Genomic DNA, 14521 nt, shown 5'->3' on the forward strand with positions numbered 1-14521 from the left:
ATAATCATGCTCACATATCTGTTATACCTCTCTATAAAGTATGATAAATAGTATTGACCATGATAGGCTGATTGCACATAATAGGAGATTTTATTAAGCATGCAAATGTAGCCACTCCAGAGGAAACACTAAAGAGGAAGATGAAATCTGTAGTGACCACGGAATAGAGAGAGCCGAGCTGAGATAAGGCTGTCAAGTCCTTTACCAAAACAATTTATGCTGATGCTACAGTGCAATTGTATCTTATATATCCCAAATCTAATAATTTTCTGTTAGAACTGCAGCCTCAGATCAGTTAACATGCCATCCCAGTTTAACTCACACACAACATTGCATTCTACACCTGTGAGAATATATATATAAATATATATATATATATATATATATATATATATATATATATATATATATATATATATATATATACACACACACACACATACAGTAGATCTACTGTATAGAGACTCCACTAAACACTGAACCCACACAGATAAATCATTCTGCAATCTATCTCTACCCCACCCCCCCTTCTTTCTGTCTCTCTCTTTCTGTTTGTTGGAGACAGAATTTACAGTGTCTGTCAGGTTGGCAATACTTGAGCCTTGGGCCAGGTGTGTAGCCAAGAGATAACACACAGACAGGTGAGGATAATTTAAAAAGACCCCCCAAGCCTCACCACCATGGTGTCTATCCCTGCTCCCTACAGTAAAGAAAAAAGAATTAGTCACTGTGCATAAATGGTCACATTTTTTCACTTTCAGTGTGTCTGCGCACATCCTGCAAGCATATTGTACGACACTGGTTGAGAATGTGGGCATGAGCACAACACCACAACTGGCAAACCTCATGGAACCACTATCGAAGCACCTCATGTACATCAGCCGGCAGTAGCAGACCCTGACCCGGGCTCACCCTCAGCCTGCGGTCCTGGAGGAGCTGGCGACCCTGAGAAAATGCCCTTCCTATGCATCTGCCAATCCTTTCCTTGACCCCTGCCACAACGCTCAAAGGCTGCTGAACAATCGTTCTGCAGATGATGACATAGAGGTGCACCTCAGAACTAATCGAGAATATTGCCCTGCGGGAGAGGTGGGATTGAGATTAGTGGTCAAGGGCATATTCCTTTCTGGAGAGGCCCAGCTGTCCTACCAGAAATAGTCGAGTGCTTCCCATGGAACACTTATTGTGAACTCTGCCAACCAAGAACAGAAAGGTGGCGAGACAAAGCAAGCACAAGCAACATGATAGATATACTTGTGCAGGCCCTGGCCATTCTTTGAGTGGCAGGAGCCTCAGACGGAAAGAGGAAGGAACTGGCACTTCCACCACTCAGAACACTGTTGGGAGGGCGACTCACGCAGAGCAATTTCCCCAGGACCTGTTGTCCAAGATGCACTCATGCACACAAAACCAGACCCCTTGGTAAACCTGTTAGTAAAGTCTAGAGCCTGTTGTGTGTGAAATTCCTAGGAAATCCTCAAAACATTTGTAACCAACACCCATGCCATTCCCTATTGTGTTACAGTATTTCACAATTGCTAAAACACATTTCTTGAAACCTTCACCCATATTCTCAAAACTCTAAACGCAAAACCCAGTCTTTAAACTACATTCATAAAACCCCTGACTCAAAATCACACACGTGCCTCAAAACCATTTGATCTGTGCTCAAAATCAAACAATGCTTTCAAACCATAAACACAGCCAGTCAATATATAAACACTCATCAGCATTCATTAGACACTACATCAAAAAATTGAGAACACAGTGTCCAGAGCATGTAGTTACAGAGAAAAAAATGTTTATTGCATTTATAAAATAATTTTGCCATAAATAAAAGTGAATAATTCACAACTCAGTACAGCAACTGTAAGTACTACTGTATGAGTAATACAGTATTGAATTTCTGTATTTTCAGCATAAAAATAAAGTAAGCCCAAAGAACAAAGACAACTCTAAATGAAAAGCGTATTACACAAAATATTGTGCAATTGCAAAATCAAAGTCAATGAGAGACTCATTCTGCCTCAGCATCCCGTCTTCGTGCTGGGTCCGGCCAGAGGACTTCGTCCACATTACATGCAATGTTGTCCCATCCTAGGCAACGGGGACGAACCCTCTCGTGTGCCGGATCCAGCCTTGACAACACTCTACACCTATGTCATCACATGCCAATCCCAATGCCTGTAAAATATGTACCCTTGTATATGGGTTACGGTCATAGACCTTCCATTGCCATGCAGAGAAAAACTATTCTATTGGGTTGAGAAAAGGGCTGAATGGTGGAAGGCAAACATTCACGATTCGCTGGTTGGTGATGAACCACTCACATATTCTGTCACAACAGTGAAAGCTGACATTGTCCCAAACCACAACATAGACAGGATGCACTGCCTGCTGATGATCCTGCTGCTCACGTTCAAACAAAACATGCCGAAGACCACCCAGAAATGTAAGAAGATGGTCAGTGTTACAGTATATGGCCCCAGGGTTGCATGACGGTGGAGAACCTCCCCATTGTTTATGGCTGCACATAGAGTGACATTGCCACCACGCTGGCCAGGGACTTCCACAATGGCACATTGTCCAATTACTGTATGTTCCAGCCTCTCCTTCTCCTCTTCTCAAGATTGAACCCTGCTTCATCTACAAAAATATATTCATGGGGCCTTTCCATGGAATCCATTTCAAACACCCTCTATATATAAAAGAGATAAATAAATAGTTTTGTAAGTGTTACAGAAAAACATACTTCTGGGAACGTGTATGTATATGAACAATATATGTATGTATAGGAAGTGTATACTCTGAACTGGCTTATATTCTAGACAACTGATTTGATCACATCATTAGAAACAAGTGTGAACAATTTTGAGTTGTTGTGTGTAAACAATGACAGCTGTGTTGTAGTTGTGTTTATCTTTTGCCACATGTATTTACCATTTTGCAACACAGTGCAAAATGTGTTTTAGTGACTAAGCATGTGTTTAGAGTTTTGCAAAAAGAGTGGATAAGATTTGCAAACAGTGTCTTAACTACCTGAACTTGTTTAAGGTTTGCCTACAAAGTGACTGATTCGACAAATGGGTTTAGGCCACTGAGCATTGGGTTCAGAGAATGGGGTTTAGTGTTTTAGCAATTGTGAAATACTGTAATTGATGTGAATATTACCTGAAGGTGCTGACCCATACCTACATCACTTTATGAATTGCTCTGCTGCCACATGATTGGCTGATTAGATCTATATACAGGTGTTCCTAATAATGTGCTTAGTGAGTGTATACTAGAAACCATTTGTTTTATATTTCAGTTTTGGAATTAAAATTAAATTATACAAATTAGATATAAGAAATAACAGAATAAATAACTTGCAATTAGAAATAACGCTATTGTTCTAATAAAACTATTTCACTCTTTGCTTATCTCAATAATTGTCTCAACAAAACAGAGATATAACAGCAAGAAACCACAACTGACAGAATCCCACTATGCATTATTCCCAAGACTTTTCCTCAACATCTGTTGCTATAATACAAAGTCTTTGACAGCTCAGTATACAGTATCTCACAGAAGTGAGTACTCACATTTTTGTAACTATTTTATTATATCCTTTAATGTGACAACACTGAAGAAATGACACGTTGCTCCAATGTAAAGTAGTGAGTGTACAGCTTGTATAACAGTGTAAATTTGCTGTCCCCTCAAAATAACTCAACACACAGCCATTAATGTCTAAACCGATGGCCACAAAAGTGAGTACATCCCTAAGTGAAAATGTCCAATTTGGACCCAATTAGCTATTTTCTCTCCCCGATGTCATGTGACTCATTAGTGTTACAAGGTCCAAGGTGTGAATGGGGAGCCGTTGTGTTAAATTTGGTGTTACAGTGCTCTCTGAGGATCTGAAAAAAGAATTGTTGCTCTACATAAAGATGGCGTACACTATAAGAAGATTGCCAAATGGTAAAGTTGATGGACTGGACAAGCATGGCTCCAGACCTTAACCCTATTGAGCATCTGTGGGGCATTCTCAAGCAGAAGGTGGAGGAGCACAAGTTCTCTAACATAATATCTAGTAGCATTAGCCTGAATCTGTGAGGTGCACAAACACCCTTTAGCTTCCAGTCCCCATACTTAGACATCTGAAAATGCATCAATAAAACAGCAGCTCTATAAATAAAAAATTAACCACTACTCAATATACAACAAAATGGTATGTTTATATGGCGACACCTGAATCCCTGAATCCCTGTGCGTAAAGTGACACAGATTCAACAAGCATTTAAGCATCCTGTCTACATGGGACACTGAGATCCAGACATATGTCTGTGGTAAGCTTATGTTTTATTAACAAATATGCATCAAGTTAAAGGGAGAAAAACACTATCAAGCCCATATATGGCCACGTGAGAGCATAATGTTGTTCTGCATTATTCATAGCTCTACATGATATTATTAATCAATTAATATATGCAATGCTATTTGTGCTACAAGTGAATGTATTACAGGCATCCCAGCATGATGTTCTTTACAAGAGACAGAATTACCAGAAACAAGCTGTAAGTGCATGGATGTGAGATTGTGTGTGTGTGTGTGTGTGTGTGTGTGTGTGTGTGTGTGTGTGTGTGTGTGTGTGTGTGTGTGTGTGTGTGTGTCAGAGAGAGAGAAAAAGAGAGCGAGCTTTTGCAGCATAAAATCTCTCCCTCTCATCCATCAATGGCTGACTCATTTTCCGGTGCCAACACTGCCATTTGGAGCTACACTATCTCACACACAGACACACACCTCTGACTCATGCTCCCATACTGTGGGGGAGGCAGAAAAGGAGAGTGCTTACTCAGTCCCTGAACACGACAAGTGCGTTTATTGATTAGTCATGTCTAACCCCTAGATTTTACTGTGAAGGTTGTGAGGATAAAGCTTTCTTTGGGCTTAAGGAATCTCCATGGAAACAGCAGTACTATTAACTGAAATATTAGGTAAATGTTTTATCAAATAATAAAAATACATGCACCATTTAGTTCTCTACAGCATTACTGCTCTTTCACAACAGTTTATTTTCTTGATGCTAATTAATCAAAGTGGCCTGATTGGTCAAGACTAAAAATGATTTATTTTAAACCAAACGTACATTTTCTGTGTACGGTCCCCTCTGAATGTAGTGGAATAACACAACCAAATCTTTAGTTTCTGCTATACAATGAATTTTGAGTTCATTGTATAGCATCATCAAGTCTTCATAAGGTTTGAATAGAAAGAACAGAATTTCAGCTGGGGGCACGGTGGCTTAGTGGGTAGCACGTTCGCCTCACACCTCCAGGGTCGGGGTTCGATTCCCGCCTCCGCCTTGTGTGTGCGGAGTTTGCATGTTCTCCCCGTGCCTCAGGGGTTTCCTCCGGGTACTCCGGTTTCCTCCCCCAGTCCAAAGACATGCATGGTAGGTTGATTGGCATCTCTGGAAAATTGTCCGTAGTGTGTGAGTGACTGAGAGTGTGTGTGTGCCCTGCGATGGGTTGGCACTCCGTCCAGGGTGTATCCTGCCTTGATGCCCGATGACGCCTGAGATAGGCACAGGCTCCCCGTGACCCGAGGTAGTTCGGATAAAGCGGTAGAAAATGTGAGTGAGTGAGAATTTCAGCTTTAATTTCTTGATCTCTAGATGTTTTAAAAATTAGAATAGAGTACCTTTGGTTTAAACCAATGTGTAGGTGAACGAAAATCTGTGTGCAGAAATGGTGGATATTGATACCACCATTCAGCCCTGCACTGTGGATGTTGTTGGTCACTGACTGTTGATTTGGGTTTTTCTTCATAGCTCTCACAATGATTCTGTTAATAAGTGTTGTTTTCTTGGCCAACCTGTTCCGTGTCTGGTTGTTACACCAGCGCACAGTGAACACCAGTGATTTGTTTCTATTTTTTGGACATTACAAATTGATGTATTAGCTAAATTCTATTAATTTTTGCTCTTTTCTCAGCTGCAAAATAGCTTGCATTTCTTCCATAGACAGCTCTCTGGTCTTTATGTTAAGTTTATTCTTTTTTAGCAGCAAATAAAGTATTCACAGGTAAAATGTATTATAATTAAATATAGACTAGATTTAAAACAGGTGTTGTATTAGATGTATATAACAGACCGTTAAAGCTGAAATTCCAATCTATGATCTCATTCATGGTTTTTGAGTGTTTAGTGTGTATATTGTCTTGGTAAAAATAATTAGTTTTTTTGAATGGATACACTTCCTAACTCCCAAAAATAGTTTTACATGGTAGATTCATCCTTATGTCTCATGCTATTGCCTAAATAACTCTGTTATGATGCTCCGCAGTCCATATGTATCAGAATTACAGAGCTGTAATAAATCTTTCCTTTGTACTTGTACTGTACATGTACTTGTACATGTGTAATGACAATAAAGTTGAATCTAATCTAATCTCAGCAGTAGACCTACATGGTGATTGACTAACATAGTAGCTGGCGGTAACACAGATAGTATTGAGACTATGTAAACAGCAAATCACCCGAGTATGATCATTGAATGTAGACAGGAAAAAGGCATGCTTTTTTTTTAACAGCCATTAACAGAGACACAGGGTGAACAAAAATGGCTAGAACAAAAGTGATGGTCGTATAATAAAACATACTCTGGATCAATAATATAAAAAAGCGAGAAAAAAGCATGTTCCGATATATTAGCTCAGTGCGGTGAATAAATTACAACCTGATTTATGCTTCTGATTGTGCCAACCTATATTCATTAGCACAGGAAAGGATTTATAGTAGAAGAGAAATCCATGCAGTAAACGTTCTGAATATGGAATACATAAGCAGCCTGTGACATTCATAAAATCTTACAATATTATGCTTTTAATAAATCATGTGAATAAAAACTTCCAGAGCATTGTGGTTCCCATTCAATGATTGAGTCACTTTCACAAATAAAAATATAAAATGTTCTCCACAAGTTGCTGCATTCTTATTTTTATCTGCCATTTTCTTGTCAATCCATTATGACCTTTTTAAGTGGTCAGCTTCGTAAAGATTATGACACGATTCCCTTATTTTCAGTATCAACTAATACCATAGAGAGAGCTTTTTTACTGTAATTTTTACACAAAAAGAAACAGGAAATCACCTGGGATTGCTTTTTTTAATAAAAAAAAACATTTTTTCCTTGCAATTCTTTAATAGTAACTCGTATCACTATGTTGAGGTGTCTGGTCTAAACTGACAGGAAATTTATATATGACATATGATATTGCATTTTACGCTCAGTTAAATTGGGAAGAGCAAGTCATTTGTTAGTTTTGGTTGCTCTTGGTGTGTGAAATAAACAATCTGTTTCCATTTTTCCTTTTTCCTATAACACAGGCTATTTTTGGTTTGACTTTTTGTGTACTGGATTACATTATTTGAGAATAAAATGACCAGGGATTTTACTGTGTGTATACAGATTAGCATCTCTGTTCCAGATTGAATGCTAGCATTAGTACGCTAGTGTTTTGTATTTCAAAATTGGTTATATCAAGTGAGCTGTCCAGTCGATATAAACTATGAAACTTCTGTTCTCATAACAAACCCAATGGGACAGAAAAATAATCTTCAGTGTACCAAATACTTGGGGTGAATCCCAGACAACATTCTACCCTAAATGGTATGTTGTTTGTATGGCACTGTATCATATGTTTACAGGTTCTCTAATGTCCCAACTTTTTTGTACCTGAACAACAAGCAAACTTAGTGAGTGTATTCCAATATAAAAGCAGCTAACACAGGTGACAACAGTATATGTTCTGAAAGGTAGACCAGCAGGGGGTGGATGTCGTCTAGACAGTGACCAATAATGGGTAGGTGAATGTAAATAAGCATGAGAGCAGGGGTGGGAAAGAAAAAGTGATAGAAATAAAATGATAAAAATGAAAGTTTTCATGTTAAAAGTAACTTTCATTTATATCTTTTACTTATCTAAAAATTTTGAAAAGATGAGTTTTCTTTTTGCCTGAAATGATCATGCCTCACGTAAATGACTAATATTTACTATTAGCTAGAATTTGACTTGCTGCCAGGCCAATGAATGTTAGCTAATGAAACTGATGCTAGTCTAACCTGGGATTAGTAAATAAACAGGCTGAAATTGTTCATTGTAGCCAGATAATGTTAGAACATTAGCTAAAGTTACCTCAACATTCTTTTTTTTTTTAAATTACTTTGATTCTATGTCTTCTAGGGAGGAAAAGTGATGCCTTATTTTATTCAAGTCTTTGCTTACTTCAGCATACTAAATCATTTTACTGAGGTAGGACCAGCAGCAATCCCACTCACATCTTAGTCTTGTGGCTTATGACCCTTAATTAAGATGAATATTTTTCTGTGAATAATAGTGCCTGATGCAGGTACTATTTCATTTCTTCCTTCTTTAAATACACTGTCACATCATATGTGTCACTCTCAAGCAGGGGTGGAAGACAACTGGAGTACTTAATTTCATTACTATACTTGAGTATAATTTTATGCAAAATTTATAATTATGTATAATAATAAAATAAAATATTCTGATCACACACATAATGTGACACTACTTATGAACATTAAGGGTATGAAAAATACTTGAGAAATAATTTTTTTTTGCATAAATCTACTTCTAATATTGTTGGAATTATACATTTTCCAAGAAAAATAAATACATTTTACTCTTTTATAATTTAGACATTTCGTTGTTCATTACAATTGTTGATTCCCAGGCAGGGAGCTTACCCAGCCACTAAAGAGTTAACTCTCAGTGCCGGTCCCAAGCCTGCATGAAATGGTAGAGTTGTGTCAGGGAAGGCATCTGGCATAAAACCTGAACCAAATCTAATATGTGAGTCACTGTGGCAACCCCAAACAGTGAGCAGCAACAAAAAGATAAACAACATTGTTCATTACAAATCCAGCCAATGACTCTACAGTTTGAATAAATTGAATGGGGTGGGTTGAGTGTCTAGTCACTTCAGTTTAGAATCCAATCAAGTTCATCAATGTAGAAAAATCTATTAAGTAGACATACTAGCAGCAGCAGGTAATTTTTCACTGCCAAAGCCATAAGTGTTGTAATTAAAATAGAAGATAGAAGACTAGTTAAACGGCAGGTGCCTTTAGTATCACAGTTAAAGTCATTAATTTGTGGATCAAGAATCTTATAACTGTCTGCATCTTTCCCTAGTGTTCTTACTTGCATTATAATTATAACACCTATGGTTTTACCAGTGGAAAGGGCCTAGTCCTACTACATTTAAATGCCAGGGAGCCTGAAATAGCTTTACGTATTTAATTCCCTTTGCACAAGGCCTTGGCTGCCAACACTGCCTGAGAGCTCTGACCAAATCAATCAAACCAGGGAGTCCACTTATTGCTTGCTGAAGTAAAGATTTCTCACTGCTCCCTCAGGGTACCTAAAGATCAATTCCAGAGACACCAAGTGTAAGCATTTGCTCCCTCCAGGAAAAATTTATTCAGCAGTATGACATGGGGAAAAAACCTGACAAACATGACTGAGATGTGCAACATGATGACTTCAAATAAACACTAATCTTTTTTAGGAAACTTTCCCAAAATAGAGTAAGATAGCATGAAACAGTATTTTAAACCTCACAAGCCTACGCTATATGACACTCACCTTGAATTAGAGCGCATCTAGAACATTATGACGCATAAAGATTACTCCTGAACATTAGCAGCGTAATACAAAGACACTCTGTCAGTATCTGTTTAGTGCCCCACATACCAAATACCCATATATTTAACTGTATTTGTATTTAAACCCAAAGCAGACAGTTTTTAAAACCTCGTTCCTGGTTTTATTGTTTGTTTGTTCCTGCTCTCATAAAATTATTTAACAAAACTAGTAGCTTAATATAACCACCAAAGCCCTGACCAGACAGTTACTAAGGATGAATAAATAAACATTAATCATTGCTTTCCTTCATATCTGACAACCTGCTCAAAAACATGCACCTCTTATCCATATCTGTATTTTCTATCATCTGTTTAGAATATGTTATGTGTACATTAAGAATAATGTTTTTAAATTTATGTATGGATTTAATGAAATCTAAATCAGGAGTCAAGAACAATTATTAAGTATAATAAGTATTGAATTGGCTGAAATGTTCTCAGGAAATGTTTATTAAACAAGGAAAGACATTCAAGATGGAGCTAGCCTAAGACTAAGACTAGACTAAGGTAGCCATTTTCAGTGAGTCATACATTGTACTTCATGTCACTCGAACACTAACACAAACACCCCTACTATGTTTAAGAGGAGAAAGAAAATGCAAAATTGCGCTCGGAAACTAGTAATCCTAGTTCGGGTAAATGTTGCTTATTCCTTGTATATTTCTGGTGCTAAAATGCTAAACAAAAGACAGCATCAAAAAATCCCTCAGGAGATTATTCTGGGTTGTAAATGCAAAATCTTTACAGTAAATCACACAAACAGCCCTTTCCACTGGTCCCTTTTAGGGAGGGCCTGGCAGCAAAGTCTGACACAGTGGCAGACTCAAAGGATTGTGGGACAGATGCAGCACTTCCTGTGTTGAGGGAGGGTCAGGGTGGGACAGATGGGAGCTTACAGATAAGGGGAGAAGGAATACACCAATCTGATAACGTCTTCCTGTTTGTGTTTTTAAGGCCTGATCATTCCTGCATTGCCTTTTAATGGACATGGTTGGCGAAAGGCAAAAGCACACAGACGAGCATGACTTGTTTACTGAGACGCTTAGTTTGGCATAATTGTCATCATTGGAATGTTCAGATGTTTGTTATTTGTATTACAGGAAGTACATTGGTATGCACTAGAGGAAGCATATGGCACTCTACTGTAAAAGCTAAGAAAAAAGTAATATCCAACTAGGGCTTCTGTGATACTTAATATTTTTTTTTACTTTGATACCAACACATGTACAAATGAGGAAAAACTCATGCATAAGATAAAAATGATTGAACATGTACAAGTTGTTGTTTAAGTTGCCACTCTTTAAACATGCTGCTTAAGTCACTGTGTGTGCAGCAAAAATGCTGTTTCTCTCATTGTGTGTGTGCAGCAAAAGTCCTGAATGCCACAAAAATCAAACCATTTACCACCATTAAGATATAACAGTAATGGAAAGGTACTGAAATTTTTATATGCAACTGTAAACAGTTATTTCTACACACGGGTATATGATACAATATATTGAAAAATATAAACGATTTACAGTGTTATTGTGATGGTGCAGTCTCACCCTGCACTCACATTATGACCGCTATTTGAGAGAGAGGAATTCCTACTAAGTCTCAATTGCTACCTGATGTCCTTGAGAAGCATTTCTTTCTAAGGCATCTCACAATGCAATCTGCACTTCAGGAGAACATTGGAGAGATCACAGATGCTGAGACCTAATTTACTTTAAACAAGCTTTAAAGATACTGCTGATACTTTAGCAGATGAACAAAGTGTCATCCATCTTTTCACCAAAGAATACAACTAACATCCAATCCCACATTTGTTATATGAACGAGTGCACAGAACTATTTTCTAATTTAAGCAAAACAGACCTTTTAACCTTTTTTCCACACAAAGTTTACAATAAGAGAGGGTAAAGTCCAATCCTATGCAACAAGAAAAACATTAATTTTCTATGTATGCACATGACATGGATTTGGGCAATGACATGGAGAATAGCGATAAAGAACTTCATTGTAACAAAGATAAAGCAACAATCCAAAGTACATTCGGATTGAGAATTTTTACTTCATACCTGCAATTAGCTCCTGATGATTTACAAAAATGTCAGAGAAATTTGTAACCATGGTTCCATCATATCCTTATCAGATATAACTTATTTTGTACAGTACTCTGCATAAATAAGTACACCGCCTTTTGAGGGATTATGTTTACGTTTTATTTATTTCTCAGTGAACACCAGAATAATTAGGGGAATTTTGACAAAACTGGCTTTCATTACGCATTGTTGTTTTATTAACAACAGAAAATATTAGGATAAGAAAATAATGAAAGGTTGTAAAAATTAAATTTTTGTCTGGCCTCAATGATGTTTAAGAACAGCACTGAGGAAATGAACAGTCTTTTCAGAACTAACCTCAGGGGATCTACTGGGTTGAGATTGGATAACATGCTCGGCTACTGACTCACCTTTAACCTGTTCTTACTCAGAAATGCAGCAGTGACCTTGTTTGATGTATGTTTTCGGTCATTATCATGTTGAAAGTGTGCCCGGTGACTCAGGCTCCAGAGAAATGGTAGCAGTTCTCTGAAGTGCAATTTCCCAATACCTGTAGCACTCAGACAACCACTCACCATGCTTTGTGGGTATCATGCATTTTTCATTGCCATCAGCTCCAAAACGATGCACCATTGTCTCATCAGACTCAAAGCATGGAATCCGAATATTTATTTTGATCAATATGATCCCTGGCAAATGCTAAACAGGCATTTTTGGGCATGGGCATTTATAGTGATGGAACAGTTGCCCCAGTTTGGCTTTCTAAACGTTTACCTAACTGTGATGAACTTGCATGGCAGTTTTATTCTACACTTCTTATCTCAAAACACTCATCTCAAGTTATTAGCAATCCTGGAAGACCCTGAAGTCTCAGAAAGCTTGTCACAAGTCCATCCTTTTAAAAATGTTGACTCACTGGAATACTATTGTATTCCAACTGATTCCAACTGCAATGCTGTGCTAATTTTCTGGTAGCCAAGACCTTTTTGTGTAAGGAAAAACTGTTACATTTCTCTTCCATCTGGTGCCATTATAGTCAGCATTGAATGGGAGGGGATTTAATGGGTTAAATACTCCTATTGCATGTTAATTACCTGTCAGCCACCTGTGTGATTGTTGTCAATCCTGTTAATTATCATTTCACATTGCATTCCTATACCTCTATTGTGGTGTACTCATTTTTGCACCATGGTCTATGATCTCCATGATCTCACATAGGATCCCATAGAAAATATTAATTCTACATTTCTGAGAAATGTGTTGGGAGTGTAGTTACTCTAGTACTTATGCTGGACACTGGAAATTAAATGTGCATATAAGACTCTCCGGTGAATGCATTTATCTAGGACAATTATCTTGTTTTGCTAATCTTCCAAAAAGCTAGAAGAGATTGCTACATTTCCACAAAAGACAAACCACAAGCAACACAGAAGGGTAACACATGCTTTCTTTGAGACACGTACAGCTCTGCCACTGTATCTTTTTGAAATACTGCTAAAGCTATAGCTATTGTTTATCCAGGAGCTCGCTGAGACTCATGAGAGTTATCTCACCATCCCTCTTACTCAGGGCCAGTTTTGCTCTTTTTGACTCTTAGCCAAGGATGTCTGTCACATCATCAGGATTTGAACTTGCACCCACTCAGTAAAAATAATATAAAAATGACTTTACAGTTAATGCAGTTGAAACCCATCCATACTACATAATATTGCATAATATTAATGCTGTGATCAGCTTAATCAGTCTTCATTTTCTATCCTCTGATTTGTTTTTAAAGCTCAAATCTGAGGGTTTATTTTAAAGTAGGTGGATGGAACAGAGATCTTGCCCTGTACAAACAGTGACATAATTATTTGGATTATGTCTGTGTCAGGAAATCTTAATACAGACAATTTGTGCTGTATAATTTGCAAATAAATAATAAGAGTGAATGCAAGTAGCTCAAAAATGTAATGCATAAATAATGCATCGGACCAATCTACAAATAAATGCAACCTATTGCACAAATAATTAATTGGTGAGTCTGTTTTGCATTCCAAACACATTTCTGAACCAATTTTTTAAAGAATATTTTTTGCATTTTTATTAGATCCCACTGTAAATAATTTACTGTCCATTTGTGTTTTTTGTGTAATTGGTTTTATTTATTTGTAATAAAATTTTGTAGCAAAAATACCCTGTGCACTCCAAGTGATTTTCAACAGCTGCTTTAAAGGCAGATCTCAGATAGAAAATGCAATGAATACATGAATACAAAAGTATGGTTGAACTCTCTAGGTGGTGAACTCCATCCAAACACATTCTGCACCTGAGAAATGTACCAGCTCTTCATTTTAATCTTTGCCCAAGTCTCTTTCTATCGCAAGCTCTTAGGCCCCATACTTGCAGGTGCATTCTCATAACAAAGATAAGGCCAGTGACAGGACATGTTCTAAAAGCGAATTTACTTCCAAGAGACACATCATCGCTTGACCTCATGTTCTGATCCATTTTGCACTTATCATTTTGGACACATGCCAGGTTCATGTTGTGCGTGTGCAGCCAGCAAGAGATATTAAAATACTGGAAGTAATGCAGACTTGAAAGTGCAACTGATCAAAAGAAATGCAGTGTAAAGGTCTCAAGATAGAATTTATGATGAAAATCATAGAAATTGTTGAATGGCAGCAAGTGTTAGGTTAAGCACTTCTTGTCTAATTCTGGTGCATTTATTAATTTAGTTATTTCCATTTAGATACACTTATCCTTATCCTATTAG

At 37.5% G+C, this 14521-nt stretch overlaps 1 protein-coding gene across 2 annotated transcripts in view; it reads right to left on the bottom strand.

Annotated features, from left to right (window-relative positions):
* The window catches only part of tmem108 (transmembrane protein 108), a 55487-nt gene that overhangs the window by 8638 nt on the left and 32328 nt on the right, over positions 1–14521 (bottom strand). The gene's annotated exons all lie outside the window — the stretch shown is intronic.

This window comes from Tachysurus fulvidraco, chromosome 25 (genome assembly GCF_022655615.1).
Source record: "Tachysurus fulvidraco isolate hzauxx_2018 chromosome 25, HZAU_PFXX_2.0, whole genome shotgun sequence".
Classification (NCBI taxonomy): domain Eukaryota; kingdom Metazoa; phylum Chordata; class Actinopteri; order Siluriformes; family Bagridae; genus Tachysurus; species Tachysurus fulvidraco.